This window comes from Crassostrea angulata, chromosome 10 (assembly GCF_025612915.1).
Source record: "Crassostrea angulata isolate pt1a10 chromosome 10, ASM2561291v2, whole genome shotgun sequence".
NCBI lineage: Eukaryota > Metazoa > Mollusca > Bivalvia > Ostreida > Ostreidae > Magallana > Magallana angulata.
In genome coordinates, this window is record NC_069120.1 from 53,595,607 (window position 1) to 53,616,345 (window position 20,739).

Consider the following 20,739-nt stretch of genomic DNA (forward strand, 5'->3'; position numbering starts at 1 on the left):
GCTGGGATTCAATAAACAGGTATATAACATGCTGGGACTCAATAAACAGGTATGTAACATGCTGGGACTCAATGAACAGGTACGTAACATGCTCGAACTCAATAAACAGGTATGTAACATGCGTGGACTCACTAAACAGGTATGTAACATGCTGGGACTCAATGAACAGGTACGTAACATGCTGGGACTCAATAAACAGGTACGTAATGTGCTGGGACTCAATAAACAGGTACGTAACATGTTGGAACTCAATAAACAGGTACGTAAAATGCTGGTATTCAATAAACAGGTAAGTAACATGCTGAGACTCAATAAATAGGTACATAACATGCTGGGACTCAATAAACAAGTAATTAACATGTTTATACTCAATAAACAGGTAAGTAACATGCTGAGACTCAATAAACAGGTATGTAACATGCTGGGACTCAATAAACAGGTACGTAACATGCTGGGACTCAATGTACAGGTACGTAACATGCTAGGACTCAATAAATAGGTACATAACATGCTGGGACTCAATAAACAAGTAATTAACATGTTTATACTCAATAAACAGGTAAGTAACATGCTGGAATTCAATAAACAGGTACGTAACAGGCTGGGACTCAATAAACAGATATGTAACATGCTGGGACTCAATAAACAGATATGTAACATGCTGGGACTCACTAAACAGGTATGTAACATGCTGGGACTCAATAAACAGGTAAGTAACATGCTGGGACTCAATAAACAGGTACGTAACATGCTGGGACTCAATAAACAGGTAAGTAACAGGCTGGGACTCAATAAACAGGTACGTAACATGCTGGGACTCAATAAACAGGTACGTAACAGGCTGGGACTCAATAAACAGGTACGTAACAGGCTGGGACTCAATAAACAGGTACATAACATGCTGGGACTCATTAAACAGGTACATAACATGCTGGAACTCAATAAACAGGTACGTAACACGCTGGGACTCAATAAACAGGTACATAACATGCTGGAACTCAATAAACAATTACGTAACATGTTGAGACTTAATATGTTACGTGCTCGGACTCAATAAACAGGTACGTTATGTGCTGGGATTCAACAAACAGACATATTAATACCGTGGATATGTGGGTTTGTCTACACAGCCTTGTGTGTTATTGGTCTGATGATATCCAAAAATAAGCATTCAATGCTTACATTTTTATTTGTATTGATTTAAAATTTTATTTGTACATGTATTATTGGTTATGTAACTCTGAAGGTTTCTTTTCATCTTACAATAATAACTCTTTTCAAAACGCATGATGACACTTACTTATTTGTTATAGAAAAGAACGTCACAGATTTCCAATGTGTACACCAAATGGTAATATATGTTTTGGGGTGATTTTTTTTACATAGAATGGAAAAAAAGAAGAGTTTTATTTTCTTTCATTAAAGAAAACGAAAAATCTTATTGAATTTTCTGGACATGAGTTATAAGAAATCAAGATCATACTTTTATTAACAGCAAATTTTAAGTTCTACACTATCTTACTTGCAACCAAAATAGATTTTCCACTTCCTTATAAAATTGATAGCCTCCTTTGTATAACAAAATTATGTTTCAGAAATGATACTTAAATTATTTGTAAAATGAAATTTTGATTATGCATTCCACCTTAAAAGTTTCTTCTTGTGGGGAATGGTCCTGCCTTGCTGCCTCAGGTTGCACACATTGTAACAGAAGTAATTCATCAAGTATAAACTCCAATTATCTTTAATATTTATCCATCAAACAATTTTAACTTTTTAGCTCACCGAGACGAAGTCAGGGGGAGCTTATGCTATACCCTCGGCGTCGGCGTCCAGACCTGGTTAAAGTTTTTGTTGCAGGTCCTGTATCTAAGCTATTACTTGTCCTATCTTCACCAAACTTGAATGGATGATGCATCTGGACCTACTTATGGACTTGAAAGACTTGGATGCTGAATCTGAGTCCTAAATTTCAGATGCTGGAGGAGGTTCAGGTTGTTGGACCAGGTTAAAGTTTTTGTTGCAGGTGCCCTTTGATAGCAATATCAAAGTTACTGCAGGTCCGTACTTTACCAAACTTGCATGGATGGTGTGTCTTATGATACTGATGCACCAGACAGGCTTGAGTGCTGAATCTGAGCTATAGGTTTCGGATGCTGGAGGAGGTTAAGGTTTTTGGAGCAGGTTAAAGTTTTTGTTGCAGGTGCCCTTTGATAGCAATATCTAAGTTACTGCTGGTCCGTACTTCACCTAACTTGCATGGATGGTGCGTCTTATGATACTGATGCACCCGACAAGCTTGAGTGCTGAATCTGAGCTATAGGTTTCGGATGCTAGAGGAGGTTAAAGTTTTTAGAGCTGGTTAAAGTTTTTGTTGCAGGTGCCCTCTGATTATTATATCTTAGTTATTACTTGTCCTAACTTTACCAGACTTCCATTGATGGTGCGTCTTATGATACTGATGCACCAGACAGGCTTGAATGCTGAATCTGAGCCATAGGTTTCGGATGCTGGAGGAGGTTAAGGTTTTTAAAGCTGGTTAAAGTTTTTGAAACAGGTGCCCTCTGATGATTATATCTTAGTTATTACTTGTCCTAACTTCACCAGACTTCCATGGATGATGCGTCTTATGATACTGATGCACCAGACAGGCTTGGATGCTGAATCTGAGCTATAGGTTTCGGATGCTGGAGGAGGTTAAGGTTTTTGGAGCAGGTTAAAGTTTTTGTTGCAGGTGCCCTTTGATAGCAATATCTTAGTTACTGCTGGTCCGTACTTCACCTAACTTGCATGGATGGTGCGTCTTATGATACTGATGCACCTGACAAGCTTGAGTGCTTAATCTGAGCTATAGGTTTCGGATGCTGGAGGAGGTTAAGGTTTTTAGAGCTGGTTAAAGTTTTTAAAACAGGTTCCCTCTGATTATTATATCTTAGTTATTACTTGTCCTAACTTCACCAGACTTCCATGGATGGTGCGTCTTATGATACTGATGCACCTGACAGGCTTGAATGCTGAGTCTTAGCCATAGGTTTCAGATGCTGGATATGGTTAAGTTTTTTGGAACAGGTCACATGTTTAATAGATAATAGTACTATTTCAAACTTGCATAGTTGATTAAACTGTAATACGAATGAATCACAGAGGAAGCTTCAGATGCAGAGCTTGATCTCCATTATCAAGGATGCTAAAAAATATATCTTAGTTATTACAGGTCCTAACTTCACCAAACTTGAATGGATGGTGTGTCTTATGATACAGATGCACCTGACAGGCATGGATGTTGAATCTGAGCCAAAGGTTGCGGATGCTGGAGCAGGTTAAGGTTTTAATTACTAGTGCCCTCTGATGATGATATCTTAGTTATTACTGGTCTGAACTTCACCAAACTTGCATGGAGATGCGTCTTATGTATACTGATGCACCTGACAGGCTTGAATGCTGAATCTAAGCCATAGGTTTTGGATGCTGGATGAGGGTTAGTTTTTTTGGAACAGGTCACATGTTTTATAGATGATAGCTTGCATAGTTGATTTAACTATATTATAAATGAAATGCAGAGGTTGCTTCAGATGCAGAGCCTGATCTCCATTATCAAGGATGCTAAAGAAATCTCCTACCTCACTCAAACCTGCTTGATAGATAGATGTGTTTGTTGATAAATGACAAAACATGATTCCTTTGATATAGTATTGTATGGTATGAAAAAATATTGTTTAATATAATACAATATAATATCATATGTAATATTATAAAAAGTTATATGATACGATATGATATTGTATCAATTTTTTGATACTTTATGTTATGATATTGTATCATGATATCGTTATGTATAGTATTGTATATTATGATACAATATTGTATAATATTATTTTCATGCATTGTAACGAAGTATATCATTGGTTCTTTTGACATTACGTGTCAAAGTATAAAAATGCAGATTGACCTGTACTTTCTAAAAATAAGCTTTAAAAACTCAGATTGACCTGTACTTTCTAAAAATAAGCTTTAAAAACTCAGATTGACCTGTACTTTCTAAATATAGAAATAATTTTGTTTTAATCTTGCCAATTCTTCTTTGGAAAATAATATAACGAATGTAGCCCTTTCACTCGGTCAATCCATAGATATATCGACTTCACAGAAAAGCATATCGACCTCGCACTTCGTGCTCGGTCGATATGCTTTTCTGTGAAGTCGATATATCTATGGATCGACCTCATGAAAGGGCTATATTTGTATGATATTATATTGTACTATTAATTTATTATTTTATCTCGTGATACTATTACATAAGATATTGCAAAATATAATATTGTATCCTATGATACAATATTGTATATTCTTTAATATTGTATCATATGATATAGTATGATATGATATTAGTTTCTGTAATATAGAATTATATCACATGAAATTGTATAATATAATACTCTAATATTATATAATATCATATTATATTGTATCATTTGATATGATACAATGATGTATCAAATTATATTGTATCATATGATACAATATCATATTATGTAACAAAACTGATACAGTATCATACAATATCACACTATATTATACAATATACTATCATATGTTTCAATGTTATGATGTATTATGTAATGTGATATTGTAATATATAACTATATTGTTTTATATATTATGATATTGCATTATGTGATCAAATACAATAACGTATAACACAATACAATGTCATATCATACTTTACAATATCATATCTCATCATTGTTTATTATGGTATTTTATTGTATTATATGATATATGTTGTAAATATGATAGGATGCAATATTTAATTTCATATTATTGTATTGATTAACATATAAACATGTGATTATCATACACTTTTTTAACAGATGATATACGATATTGTGTCAAAACAGAATCCATGAATATCCAAGATCATAAAGTATGATTTTCATTTAATATGATAAAGGTGGTCTCATAAAGGTGACGTCTCAAAAAGGTGATGCCTCGTCTCGGTGAGCTTTGTAATCTGTGATTACTTATGTTTATATCAAGAACCAGGCAATGACACAAAAGTGGAACTTGTTGTTTACTTGGTATCAGAATGAAGAAACTAGTGGAAGATTTAATTGTAATCAGGCTAATTAAATTCTGAATTAATATAACATTGATATGAACTAATTCATAGCTGTTCATACTATATCCTGAATTCTTCTTTGTGTAGCAATTTGTATTTTGTTCCATGGATCCTGTGTGAGTGACTGTTGGTATGAGTAAAGAGCAGCTTGGTGGTTCCCTGTGATCTGTTGACAGATCCCCAGGATCTCCCAGGAGATGTCTCTGAATAGTTTAGGTACATACAGTCCCCGATCATGGTGGACTAGGAACTGAAGCTCATCTAGAGCTGCTTGTGATGATATTGTATCAATGTGTCTGTAACACAAGAACTCTAGGAAGTGTAACATTACAAACACTGGGATAGATAACGCAGACTCTCCATTCTGTAGAGAAGACTGTTGGTCTGGTATTAGTTCACTGATAAAACAAATGTTGTTGTCAAGTTTTATACCCATTGCTACAGCCTGTCTCATCTTTGTAGACCAGGACTGTCCCCCTACAGCCTCAGTATATCTCTCTCTATCTACTTGACCCCCATACATCAGATAAGGCTGTGCTAACTCGACCTTTGTCATCTCTATAACATAAAGCTTCCTTGTATCTGAGTGTCTTGTAATAATACATGGCAATGTATAACATATCAGAAACACACCCAAACTTGGCTGCTAATTTCAACATTTGACAGGATATTTTTTCTGCAATATACATCTGTTTGTTGACACATGTGTACATGTGCATGTTGTGTAACATAAAAGCAGTGTTCAGAAGGTTGGAGGTTGTAAGTCTCTGTAACATGAGCACTTGATACTGTGTCAGGGGTGAGTGTATTAACTGTTCTACTGTGTCTACGAATTTTGCATGACTTAGTTTTATTAAGGGAACTGAAGAGATGTTACCAAAAAGGTCTATGTCAAAATCAGCCTCACACCTCATTACACTATCATCTGTACAAACAAAAGCTCTAGGATTGTACAGGACATCAATGATGCAGGACCTGATAGAGGAACTCTGTAACAGACAGGCCAGACCTTTCTTGTACAATTCATGTAACTCTAGGAACAATCTGTTTTGTGCTGAGCCATGGATCTTTGTCAGAAACAGGTTGTTTTGTGGGATGAAAAAGTTAGGACAGATCCCCTCATACACCCATTTAAGGAGGAGTTTAAAGCAAACCCAGAAACCAACCAGGAGATTTTGTGGACACCAGTGAGGTAGTGTGTTTTGTTGAATTGCCCAGAAAACTGTTGTCTTCATGTGATAGGAACACAACAGTTTATTGGTTTCTTCTGATTGTTGATTTATAATTTCTTTTAGGAACAGCTTTAACAATCCATATGTCAAAAACTGACTGTGGTTCATTGAGTACACAAGTTTACATTCTACCTGAGAAAAAGAAAATCTCCATTCTTCCTTTTCATGGGGTCCTAATGGATGTCCTATTGCTACAAAGTGGCATCCATTTCTGACAATGTCATCAACAACTTCAGGATCAGGCCATGAGTGACACCTGTCTATCCATGAGGAGGCAAACGGAGGCCAAAAGTCACAAACAAAACACCAGGCAGAGTCAAATTCTTGTCTCCATGGTAGAATACCACTGGTACAGGGTCCATGTACAGTAGTATTATAATAAGGAAATATATCAGAGCAAATTAACCCTCTGTGTATAGAACTAGATATACAGACTCTGTTATTCATTATGACACATGCTGATTGGATATTTCTCTTTGTTGTTGATGTCAGTAACTGAAGTAGAGTGAATCCTGGTGGACTCTCAGAACTGTCAGAGAGAATCAAGGTTGTATTGGCTGTGTTGTAATACTCAGACTGAGACATGTCCATGATCACTCGGTGGTTGTTTGGCCAGTACATCATGTCCATATCTGATCCATTCAGTCTTAATCCTTCTCTGAAACTTCCACTCATCATCTTAATGGTCCCATCATAAGGCGCTATTCGTCTCTCCATCATCTCCCTGATGTCCCATGTCTCCCTCCTAATGGCCACAAGTTGTGAGGTCCCCACTATCTCACACAGTCCCACAAACACTGACTCTGACATGTGTTGGAATTTAACTAATCTAAATTGAGAAGAATAAATTTTCATTCAATTATGTTATAATATATGTTGATTTGCTGATGCATGAATGTGGTTGATATTTAACGACAGTTCCTTAATTCTTGAATTTTTTATATTAATTTTTTAAAGAAGTAATGTTTTGATAAATTCTTTGCACCCCATTTGAGGGTATATTCAAGGATATCTTATTATTCAGTGATACATGTAATAAGTTACAGTGGTAACACGTATGTTATAATTGACGAGCGAATCGTGTTAAGATGGTATGGGACATCTGTTGATATTAATGTAGATTGAAGTACATTACAATTGAAATACTTTCATCGGTTTAAAATTTTCACATTTTTACAATATTTAACCTAAAAATAGCTTTTAAAGATATTTGGAGAGGTAAAAATTGTAGAATCCCAAGCGTGATTTGAACTCATGACTTACAGATTCGAAGTAAGCCCTCTAACCAACTACCCTATACGTTAGGTGACAATGGTGGGAATGAAGCTATTTACATACTTACAATTCATTTTATTGTTTATTTAGATAAACAATACGTCAAAACAGGGAAGTGTCCCATACCACCTTAATAGTTCATGTATCGTGCAGGATCATGCGTGTAACAGAAAAATTGATTTGCGTGTGGATTTTTTCGTTTTGTAACTTTATGCTCGTAGATCTCATCTCAACAGTCTTTTAGATAACCAGTTTAAACCATTCTTGCTGTTACTAATTTACTCCCTCCGTTATCTGCAATTTATATCGATTTATTTAAGTAAAAAATTAATATTATCAGTAAGGGAATGTAAATATAAGCATTAAATGATTTATTTTGACGTCGTGTGTCAATAACTGCCGTCAGGTGAGCAGACAAATTATCATAACGCGCTAACGCGCGTTATTCAATATATAATAAATAACAAGTAGTTTTTTAAACAACGCAACAATGTGACTGTAAAGTTTTTTTTTTATAGAAGAATATTATCAATTGTTTAAATATGTGTACCAATGTCAGCACTAATCTTTTTAAAATACTCTCTCTTTCGTCGTTAAATTGTTAGTATTTAAATTTATTTAATCCTTTGATTTGTCGAGTAATTTTGCATGATTTTGTAATCAGTCTATATCAAGTATCCATCTGATCTTGATACATTATTATAATCATATTAGCGTCAAGGAAGAAAGACAAGTTTAACATGTTGAATAAAGGCAATCAAGCTTATCAATTCCCCAATTAAAATTAAGCAATAATTCCCTTAGTTTTCTGTAAAATGGAAATACGATACGCATTCCTCTCCATTGTAAAAACATTCATTAGAACTTTAATCATTTATGTACAATAATGGAAATATGGAATGTGTAAAATTGAAATATTTAGGAACAAGGTAACAAATTTACATGTATTTCATACAGTTAATTCCTCTATAGGGAACATGATTACATAAACATCAACTCTTATGTAAAAGAAATATTAGTGTAGATTATGCATTATCTTCATTTTTATACACTAAAGTTTCTTTTACTTACAATAAAACTTAATATTTGTTGTGGGGACAAATAAAATAATGGTATGTGAATCAAATTAATAACATTAATGCTGGATTTTTTTTAACTTATGTGGTTTAATGATAAGGTACTTGGGTATCAGAATATGTTTTTAACACTTGATTTGCCTATCAAATTACATACGGTATTTATTATCTTTTTAAAGAACTCATTCTATAAATTGATTTGTGTGAAAAAATCACTAAAATCAGATTTTCTCTCTTATTTATATATGCATGGTCAATTTATTAGCTTTTCTGTAAAATTTTTTCTTTATGTAAAGTCTTCGTAATATGTCAAATTCAAAAATATTTCAATATGAGAAGTAAAAAAAAATAATCAAATTAACTTTAAAATTTAAGAAATTAAGATGAAATTCGGACTTAACAATGAGTATTAACTATTTTGGTTTAAATATATTTCAATTAAGGTAGATAAGCTGATAAACATTATGGTATTCTATCATTTCATTGAAGAATAGAAATATATCTCAAACAGACGTGACGTATGCATAACTGCAGGTAACTACATTTATTTTTATCATCCTGAAAGGTGAGAAAAAAAGGTAGTGACCTTGACCTGACCTTGATGGGGAATCAAGATGGTCAAATTTGATTAAACTAATACCATAATCATTTGGTTATATGATCTGTTTCACGCATGCGTAGAAATTCCATGAATTTCTTAACATAAGAATATGTCTGATAACAATAGGACTCCTTCCTAAGTTGAACACGGAATATGCATGGTAGCTGATACATCATAGATAAGACAAAATAGATGTAAACGGGTACTTGGTAAAGACTGGACTGACCACTGTGGAGCTCCAGGTAATGGGTTGGGTATTGGACCAGTGTCAGAGGTCATTTGCATATTAAACAAGTGCATGCATTAACAGAATAATGTACATGCGCTGTTTAGATATAAAGATTCACATACCAATAGACCAATCCACACTTTACAGAAGTCATGTCCCTTGGCCGCCATCTTTGGGGAAAAACCAATAGATTTCTCACAGTAGCCTTTGTAGGTTGAAGGTTTGTAACTTTTTCATTTGACATTAAAAATTTGTTTCCCTTGTGTATTTTGATTGCCCCAAGATGGAGCAACAAACATCTCGAAGGAATAAATTGAATACCTAAAGAGTTCATCACTGGACGCCCAATAACTTGGTAGCATAAAGAAGGAAAAAGTTGGTTTTTCCCCTTTGACCTTTGGGTTGACCCCGCAAAGGAAAACAGCTTTTGCAAAGTGTGGATTAGACTACTGTATATTCCTTAATTTACGCGAGTACTTAATTCCGCGATTCAATGGTTTTCCATCAAATTGCGAGAACATAAAATCGCGAATGTCGAAGTTTTATCATAGTTTCATATAGTTTACATATGTTTGAAAATTAAAAGCGAGATTTTAAAAATTCGCGAGACGGGCTTGTCACGATTTTACGCGGATATTAATTCCTCATGTTTAATTAGGAATTTACAGTATTATTTTATTTGTCTCCACAACTAATATTAAGTTCTATCGTAAGTTAAAGAAAATTACGTGTCAAACAAATAAAGATATTAGATTACATTTTTTTCCTTAGAATTTTGGCCCTTTTGAACTCAAAATTTATTTCAGCTGTTAAAGACAATGGAATAGATTAAAGATCTATATAAACCCCCAGGATGAAAATGAAATTTTCAAATTAACCATGGAAAACATTTTACCCTAGAAACAAATCCTTTTAAGTAATTTACTTAAATATTTGATGAGACCGACTCCATCTTTTCTCTTCCAGATATGTAAATGTTAATTTTTCAAAAAAAATTTAAATGTTATTATTTTGTAGCTGAAACGCTCCAGTCATTCTCTTGTTTCAAATTCGTTTTTCCCTATTCCTTAGTTCTGTTTGCAAATTCAAATTTATGTATCAGGTTGTATTTCCTTTTTCCTGTGATCTTTTTATAATTATTATTTATGTCTTGATTAACCTAATTTGATTTTATTAACTATACTAGTAGAGTTCATTAGATAAAGCTCTAAATTCAACTATATATATCTGTGACTTGTAGGTTGGTTATTTGCGGGTTGTTGGTTATTTACTGTTGGTTGGTCATTATTATTAGTTGGTTATTTATCATTAGTTCATTTTTCACTGATGGTCGATTATTTATTTATCATTGGCCAGACCTTTCCTGTACAATTCATGTAACTCTGTTTTGTGCTGAGCTAAGGAGGTTGTTATTTATAATTGTTTGGTTATTTGTTTTTGATTTGTTATTCACTGTTGGTTGCTTATTATTACGATTGATTTGCTATTTTTTGTTGCTTGTAGCACAGCTCTGGCGAGCGAAGCAAGCGCTAAGAACCAGTGCATGGTAAAAATAACGAGCTAAACCTACGGATTCATCAAGAATTTTTTTGGCAACATCCCATAATGCTCTCTAAAGTTTTCTCCTGTAGTTCTATGCCAAAAATGGCTAATATTTAACTCGTAATCATTTACTTGTAACGTTGGGCCAACATCTAAATATGCTATGAATTCCAACTTAGTGTTTGTTGGCGTAACATTGTTGGGCCATGGGTGGGCCAACGTAGGTAAAACATGTGATCTCATTTAATTGTTGGTAATGCGCAGTTGGGCCAACATTGGGTCATTATTTTTACATGCTACGAATTATGACAGAGTTAAAACAAACAAACAGATAACATAAACACAACCACAAAAATTTAAGGTATAGGTTGGTAAATAAGTGATTTGCTCTGTTAATTTTGATTGCAATTATAAGGAATTTATAGTGTCTTAATTATGTTTGAACACATGAAAATGTTGATTAAAACGTTTGCATGTATAACTAGTTGAGTTTAATCTATTTCTCTTACTTTGGAATACATAACATATGATACATTGTATGCATATAGATCTCAGTAATTTGGGATGAAAAATAGTTAATATATGTTATTGATATAAAAAGTTTTAAACTGTCAAACATTGGCCCAACGTTGGTTCGTTGTTAGATTTTAAACCCGACAATGAATTTTTTTATTTTTAGAGAAATTTAGTGGAGGATTGTAAATTGTATTGGGCTTAGTTATTTAAAACTGTTGGGTCATAGATATTGGCCATTGTTGCTCTGTTGAGGGATGTTTATTGTTTATATAAATCTGATGAGCTAGCTGTATGTACATGTGTAGCTGGAGCGCCTATTGCATAACGAATCTTAAAGTGTCGAAATTAAGAGGCAGACGGAGCTCCTTTACTGCCCAAGTATCTGGGTCAGTGCTTCTCACAGCATGGGTCTGGCCAGTTTCCTTGGAGATCGGTCATCTGATATAACCAGGATGGTCAAAACTGCCACTTTTTATTTCAAATATATTGCAACCGTTGTGCGTGTACACCTATAGTAAATAGTGCTTTTTCTACTGTACAAATTATACATTAGAAGATTTGGGATATATATGCTACAAAAAGTAAGTACATGATAAATTATTATATTAACTTATGTAAGTAATGATTTTCTTTCAAGAAATCGAATGCTTGTGCAATGTTTCTTTATATCAATTATATAATGTTTGAATTGTCAGTGAGTTAAATTAAAACAATATAGAAGTATTCATAATCATATTATACATTCCTTTACAGTATAACAGATTATGTTGATTCATATTGCACAATAAAAATAACAACTAAAATACATTTTCAGCCGCAGTAAGAAAAAAACAGACTGTGTGCCTCTGCAACAGATGTAGAGATAGGGAATTAGGACAGGTTCCGTTTTTCAAAGACCGTGAAGGTGAAGGGAAAAAAGGGAAGAAAGAAAAAAAGCAAGGAGGTAACCCAAGCCACTGAAGCCAGTGACCCGGACAGTGATCAGACCCTACAGTTCGATTGTTACTAAGGAATTTACATAGACAAAGAAATATGCTAGCGATTCTTTTTAATTCTAAAAAGTGTTTAAATGTATTGTAAATTTTTACTAAGAAAGAATAAAATCTGTATACTATGTTTTCGTTGCATAGAATATTTGAACTCCTGCATCTTAATAGCCAAAAAGCAACAGGAATTAATTGGGACATGAGTGTTGAATTTAAATTGGGATTACATTGAATAAGTGCCGACATGCTACGTTTAGCCATTGGAAGTTTGATCGTTGTCACTACGTTAGCCCTCACCTGTTTACTAGGATGGACCAACGTTGACAGAGGACGTTGGGCCAATGTAATTTTCCTCGTAATATTTACGTTGGGCCAACGTTGACCCTCAGTTGTTAACTAAGTTGGACCAATGTTGGCGGGCTACGTTGGGCCAATGTAAATTTGCTCATCGGCCCTACGTTGGTCTAACATGTTGGACCAACGTAGGCCCAACATGTTGGGCCAACAAAGGGCCACAGTGCACTTATACATTGCGCCAATGTTATCTTGCCAACGTTGGGCCAACAAAGTGTGTTACATTGGGCCAACGTTGTCCCAACATATGCATGCTATCTGGGTCGAGAAATCGGAAGAATACTGTCTTTTGTTTTATATATTTTAAACATAGTTGGTACTTAAGATTACCAATTTCTTTTTATTTTTTCTCAGTTAAGCTTCGCTAATTAATAATCAACGAAAATTCCTCAAAAATTCCCGGAAATCACTTGGATTTTTTGGATTTTACAATCTTGCGCTTGCGCAATACATTCACGCTAACGGGATCTTTAGTTTACGTTTCCACAATATCACATCTGCATGAATAAACTCAGAAATGATAAAACATATACGGGTAAATTTTCATTGGACTTTTGCTATATATTCTGTTCATATATATTAATGATTTCTTATGAGAGAAAGTATAAAATAACAAATATACATTTCAAGTACATGTAAGTACTTAATTACTTTTGTCTTCGTGATGACAAAAAATATTTGATTACATAAAAAGTTACATTATATTTGTTAGAGTGAAGATAGAATATGTTTTATCGTAAAAATGAATAATGTCCTACGGACCCAGTTTTACAAAGAAAATACGTGTACATTGGTGAAAAAGTGTTGAATTCTTCCATTCTGTGGATTAAAATTTTTAGAGAAAAGGTATTTGCAGTCTGAAAAAGGTTTGTTGTGATGAATTTGACTGTTATTTTCAAGGCAACTTCATTAACTTTATCCATAATCGTTCCGGAGCGATTCTGCAATTTTCTGCTACATTACGGGTATAACGGAGGCATTCTAACTGTGGGGAGTGCCTTTCCCTAGACACAGTTAGATTTACCAAACTAAGGAAAGTGTAGTGAAATTAATACCATTATTGTAGGCTTATAGCTTTGTTATGCAAATTTCAATAATAAACTGTGTCGATGTACCTATTCGTAAGTGTCCGATATGCAATGTCAACCCGTGCACGCACGGGTCAAAGTCTAGTCTAATATAAGTTTAGCCAGTTATAAATATGCTACTGAAACAGATTGTCTACATAACTGCTATTAAAATGGGGATCACAATTTCAAGAACTTTAGACGCAGTTTGGGACATAATGATTTCTGTAGATTTGTATATTAAAACAAAGATTTTTTTTAATTATTCAACGATCGATTTTTATGAGAATTTTGTTCCAATTGATTAATGCATACATTTCTATTATGTACAGCATTGTCAAGCAATGTTAGAATATTTACATGGGTTAATGAGCTCGATCTTTATGTACAGCATTGTCAAGCAATGTTAGAATATTTACATGGGATTATGAGCTCGATCTTTATGTACAGCATTGTCAAGCAATGTTAGAATATTTACATGGGTTTATGAGCTCGATCTTTCATCTTCTGTTGGTTGGTTATTGTTGATTTAATTACGAAGAAGTATATTCTCACTATAAATCTCTATAGATGAATATAGTCCTGAAATTGATTTATTAACTTGTCGGATAAACATTGACTGGTCAACTGTTTTAAAATATAGATGGAAGCCCAGTGTAGCGGTTTGCTAGCATAACATATACAAGGATTTGGGAACTGGGGTGAAATCGGAACATCTGTTGATTTATTCCTTTGAGTGGCAGAATATCTGACTTGCTACAATTTGTTGCCAAGGATATATATAGGAATTTGACTGTGGAGCAGACAAAATTAGGCCCATCTGTTTCTAAATTTTTGGTTTGTTTCTTCATATATATAACAAAAAAATGTTTTTGCAACACTTATTATGTCCCCTTGAGCAAATATATAACCTTATAGGTCCGCGGTAGGCAGTGTTCACGAATAAATAAGATATTTCACTTTGATAATGATGATTATTTTTAATTCAATCCAATTCAATTTTATTCAATTGAGTTCTGGATTCTACAAAACATATACATGACAACCCAGGGAATAAATCATTTGCAAATACATGGAGGATCAGTAATAATTCTATATAACGGTCTATTATAATAAGCATTAAAATGCCATTTTTACATCTTTACCCTCTACTACCATGACAATGGGACCACATATTATTAGCATCAAATAAAATGATGTTAGGCTTTTTTACTCATCAAAGTTTATCAAGTTGTCAAGTATGAAGAATATCTCTGACGGTGTGGCCACCGAATTTTGATTCTTACATAGAATTGATCTCAAGTTGTCATGTAAAATTCTGTTGTAAGGTTCTCTCAATTTTGAAAAGTTATATATAATTATGATATCTCGGATATCTCGATACAAGGCTTTTAACCAGTCCCATCTAGTTCGTCGGGGCAACAAGGTTTGACTGTATTTAGAGTTTACGTGTTGCTGGGTTTTTTTTTATTATTATAAAAATTATAATTTAAAAAACCCCATGTTTTCAGTTTTCTTTTATTTTTTTGTGTTTTCTTCCCTGATTTTCTATTTTGAGATATAATGAACTTTTGGAATCCATGTCCTGGATTTCTCAGAAAAAAAACTTCTTATTTATTTGAACTTTTGGAATCGGGCCATGTCCTGCATGGATTTCCCAGAAAAAAAAAAGGAAACAAAAAAACTTCCGTATTTATTTGATCCGCAAGGAAAGGAAAACCATAAATATATTTCAACTATGACACCTTCATTGTTGTTATTGCAGCCATGTGCATTATTTGGATTTTTTAAATAAATTAATGTAAATTGTGTCACACTGGACAAACTTCAAACTTTTTAAAAAAGAAATGAATTAAAAATTAATAATCATTTGTTAATTAATTTCTTTGATCATTTTATATCTCAGAAAATAAAAATAAATTAAATTTTATAAAACCTTTAAACCAATTGAAATTAAATGCAGATATGCAATATATTTTAACAAAATATAGGCTACATGTAAAATGACAAAAATATGAAAAATTTCCTTTATTATATTACAAGCTTGATCAAATCTTTACATTTATTATTGAATCACATACTAATATAAAAGGATTTCTGAAAAGTGTTTAGGGGTGTGAGGTTCTCGTCAGTAGCTGATTTTTGCACTCTTTACCCCCTTAACATTTTACTAGCACTTGCCCCTTTAAATTTTATAAAAATATCTTCCATTCATAATCTTTTTGACAATTCTGGAATCATGTTAACTTTGGTAATCCATTATTCCATCTGCCCACATATGATCATGATTTTGTCGCTTTCTTATTACATTTATTTTTGGAACTTTTATTACAATTAATTCATTCTGGTTTTATATTGGCTTTGTAGATCAGACTTCCTCATTTTTGCTTTTTAAATTGACCTAGTTTCAGTAGAATGATAATTCCTGGAATTACAAAAAAATTTTTTAAACCTTCAAATACATTGCTATTGTGGTCACATGAATTGAGCAATGTTTGGCTACACTTTGATAACATAGCCTATTAAATGCAGTGTTTATTATCCTGTTGTTTTAAGAAATGTTATATACAGTTGTTATCTAATTAATAATTATATCACTGTATATGAACATGAAGCTACCAGATTTGGTATTTTTTTTTATTAGATAGCATGTAGAAGAATTTCACAGACACACTTTGGGTAATCAGATGTAATGACTGTTGATTGATTTTCTGACAGGTCAGTTGCTGCCCACTGTGTTCACACACAATGCATGGGGCATCCTCCACACCCTGCTGGAGATGTTCAGCTACCGCCTGCACCACACCCAGCCCCACTACCGCATACAGCTGCTGAGCCACCTACACCACCTAAGTCAGTTCCTACAGACAAACCAGAACCAGCTACAACTCTGGTAAGTCAACCAGAACCAGCTACAACTCTGTTAAGCATAGTTGAGCAGAACCTGTTACACCTCTGATAAGTCTACAGGAACCAGCTACAACTCTGGTAAGTCAACCAGAATAAACTTAAGCTCTGGTAAGTCAACCAGAACCAACTACAGCTCTGGTTAGTCAACCAAAACTAACTTAAGCATTGGTAAGTCAACCAGAACCAGCTGCAACTGTAATAAGTTTTATTCATTAAATAATTACATGTATTTTATAAAATGATTTCAAAGTATTTCTCTAGATTTTGCTGTAAATCGTCTTAATTTACATAACCTATCCTTATCTTCAGACATCTTTAAACTTCATACTTACATTCCTATAGGGGATTCCTTTAGCTGCCTCTCTAGTCTATTTACTTTATTCTCAGTATGGAGAGCACGTAAGGCCCTCAGGTTAATAGCAGGACTCGGGAGTTTTGAGGTTCAACCAGAGCTGTCCCGAATATTCAATGAACCAGAGAGGCTGGGGTTCTTGTCCAATGAGTTGGAGGAACTGAACAGGGTGCTGGTTCTCACCATAGCCCGGGCCATGCATGTCACAGGTCAGGATTTAAATAGATCAAGTACTAGGGCCTAATTTTATTGTGTCACATGTGATAAACAGATAAATGGAGTGTATTTTTGAAGGGGAGTGTTTTCAAATAATCAGAACTGTTAACAGTAGTACATTTATTAAGAATTGGATTTTATAAGTGTTATTAAGTTTGTTTAATTTCCTAATGACTTGATTATGCATTGAATTTTGCTAGATAAAAGATGATGGAATTGTAAAAAGTAGATTTCAAATAGTATATTTTATACGTTATGAAAGATTTTCTGTTATTGAAGGTGTGGACAGTTTTTCCTCCACCTGGCCGAGAGAGATTCTGAATCAGATCATGGCTAACACGCCCCACAACTGGTCCCCAAACACTGGCCAACTTCTCCCAGAGTCTGGCCGAGTTCTTCCAGGCCCAGCCCCAACACCGAGACGACAAAAACACGCTCAAACGCAACGTGGAGGCCACGTATAAAAAGTGAAAAGTGAGTCACTATAGTTACTGATCCATAGTTTGTAAGGACTATTACAGCCACTTCTACATGTAGACGAAGAAAATGACATCATAACTCACTGTTTTAATCTGACATTGTTTATAGTACATATACTAATTGACTGTTGATTGATTCTGACAGCCATGGCCAATGAGAATGACATCATAGCTCACTGTTGTAATCTGACATTGCTTATAGTACATATACTATAATTAACTGATGATAGATTCTGACAGCCATGGCCAATAAGAATGACATCATAGCTCACTGTTTTAATCTGACATTGTTTTTAGTACATATACTAATTGACTGTTGATTGATTCTGACAGTCATGGCAAATGAGAATGACATCATAGCTCTCTGTTGTAATCTGACATTGCTTATAGTACATATACTAATTGACTGTTGATTGATTTTACAGCCATGGCCAATATAATAAGAATGATATCACAGCTGACTGTTGTAATCTGTCATTGTTTATAGTACATATACTAATTAACTGTTGATTGATTCTGACAGCCATGGCCAATTTTCAGATCAATGTGGAGTATTCTCAGCTCAGTGAGTCTTCTCAGATCACTATATTTTCAGCTCAGTATTGAAGTATTAATAGCATTAGAGTTATCTCGTCTTGTGTTTTGAGATTTTATCTAACATTTATTTAGGCTGGCAATGTATTTGTATAACAAATATCCTGACTCTGTGTGCGAGGATTTATGTATGAGGAGTTATTACAATTATTAAATTATATATACATATTACGTTTGCCAAATTGATGATACATGTATATGAATTACTTATGATGTTTACAGATTCCTGCCGGACCACCTAAAGACGGTAGTGAAGATGGAGGAACAGTTCCTGTACGTGTGCCACTTGGTTGGGCCGCTCCTACAGAGACTCCGAGCGGACCCGCAGTCTGATGGAGGTCAGTCTTATATCTGTGTCAAGGTCATAGCAAGAGTTTGCTTTTCCATTCTTAATTCAGAGCTTTAACTCTTTAATCAACTTCTTGCTCTGGGCTTATAATCTTAGACAAGTTCTTTTTTATGTCACAGTCTCACTTTTACATAGGAGCATATAGTGGAAAAGTTAGGCTAAGTGTTATAGCCTTGTGGCTTGTATGTGTAGATGATATTGACTTCTTGTTTTGGCAGTTGGTTGTGGAGCTTTACGAGATTCTGGTCAACGTGGACAAGTCATGTGACCATCTCCGGTACCTTGACCCAATTACAGACTTCCTGTATCCTTTACAGCTGTATTTATAAGGCACACCAACAATATTTTATGAGTATAAGTATGAGTTTAATTCAATACATATTCTAGAAAAATAAATTCTCTTTTTACTTGGATGACCTTGACCCATACTTAGATACCACATCAAGTACATGTTTGTGGGGGACAGTGTGAAGAATGAGATTGAGAAGATTATCCGTAACTTCCGGCAGGCCCTGACCTTACGTCTGAGATTTATCTCCCACATCAACCTGGAGGAAGCCATGACCCCACTGGCCCCGCCCATGTCTACCTGAGGATCAATGCTTGGCTTGTTGAATTTGAAATACTTGTACAGAACTAGCAAGAGTTCCTCTTCTGTGAAAAAGCCATGTGAACAATTGATTTAATGGTGCTATGAGCTGAACAACCCCCATTGTAATGAGGGACAGAGAAGAAGACAGAGGGTATTACAGAGTTCATTCTGTGGATTGTGTGTATTCATTTTGTGTAGCAGTCTGTTGAGAAGTACCTGTAGATATTGTCATGCCCCAAGGCCAGTGGTGACCTTGTTAACAGACTGAATCCCGAGTTTGGTCTGATCATGTTAATCAAGACAATGCCATCATTAGATCTTGTATTTCTGTAATTATGGATTAACCTCAACATCTGTGTTGACCAATTAGACAATATCCTAAGGTTGGTCTGATCGTTAACAAAGTCAGTGCGTACTTTCAGAGAAAATGTCATCATTACTGAACTTTTACCATATAAGGTACTACAGGTCATTTAATAGTTAGATGATAGTTATGTATATATCAGTAATAAATGGTGTCAAACACTGAAAGCCTGCCATTGTTTTACGTCAAACTGTGAAACTATATTGCTTTACAATTACTATATACTCAGGAAGTTAAGAAATGATAAAGAAAATCTTTATTATCCCATTAATAATTACAGTAAAACTCGGTTATAGCGAAGTCATAGGGACCAATGGAATTACTTTGTTATATACATAATTCGTTATATCAGTATAACAAATTCGTAATAATATCTACAGCGAATTCACTATCAATACATGCTTTCTTTCATCAAACAATAATTTTTGCTAATTGAGGCTTAAAATCAAAATACATTACTTTGATACCTTTAATAATCGGATTGTGAATTGAATAAATTATATGAAAATAAATTCATTCAATCTATTTTGTTAAATGGTGGTGCTAACATTTTTAAACTGTAAGGAAATTCGTTATAAAGGTGTTAAATTTCATTATTATTCACCTCTACAGGACTCAAAATCAGTTTGCTATATCCGTAAATTCGTTATATCTGAATTTGTTATAACCGTAAAATTTTGCAAAGAATTGTTAAGAATTTCACCTGGGACTAAAAAAACATGGCTTTATCCGAGAATTCGCTATAGGCCTATCAGTGTTCATACTAAACGAGTTTTACTGTACATGTTACTATGTCTTAACGCATTTTAACTCCATGTAGCTGACTATTTGCAGCATGTAAAGTACTGACTGAGATAAGTTTACAGCTTTACTGTGTAAGTTTACT

At 34.0% G+C, this 20,739-nt stretch overlaps 1 long non-coding RNA gene and 2 pseudogenes across 1 annotated transcript; 2 read left to right on the forward strand and 1 right to left on the reverse strand.

Moving 5' to 3' along the window:
* Positions 1–5,174: 5,174 nt before the first annotated feature.
* Positions 5,175–10,484, reverse strand: LOC128165416 (uncharacterized; annotated as a pseudogene).
* A 333-nt stretch (positions 10,485–10,817) lies between these two features.
* Positions 10,818–14,111, forward strand: LOC128165419 (uncharacterized). The gene is made up of 2 exons (XR_008241056.1): positions 10,818–12,171; positions 12,405–14,111. It is a non-coding gene; the product is annotated as an uncharacterized LOC128165419 (long non-coding RNA).
* A 4,678-nt stretch (positions 14,112–18,789) lies between these two features.
* On the forward strand, positions 18,790–20,482 carry LOC128165418 (mediator of RNA polymerase II transcription subunit 23-like; annotated as a pseudogene).
* The last annotated feature ends 257 nt before the right edge of the window (positions 20,483–20,739 follow it).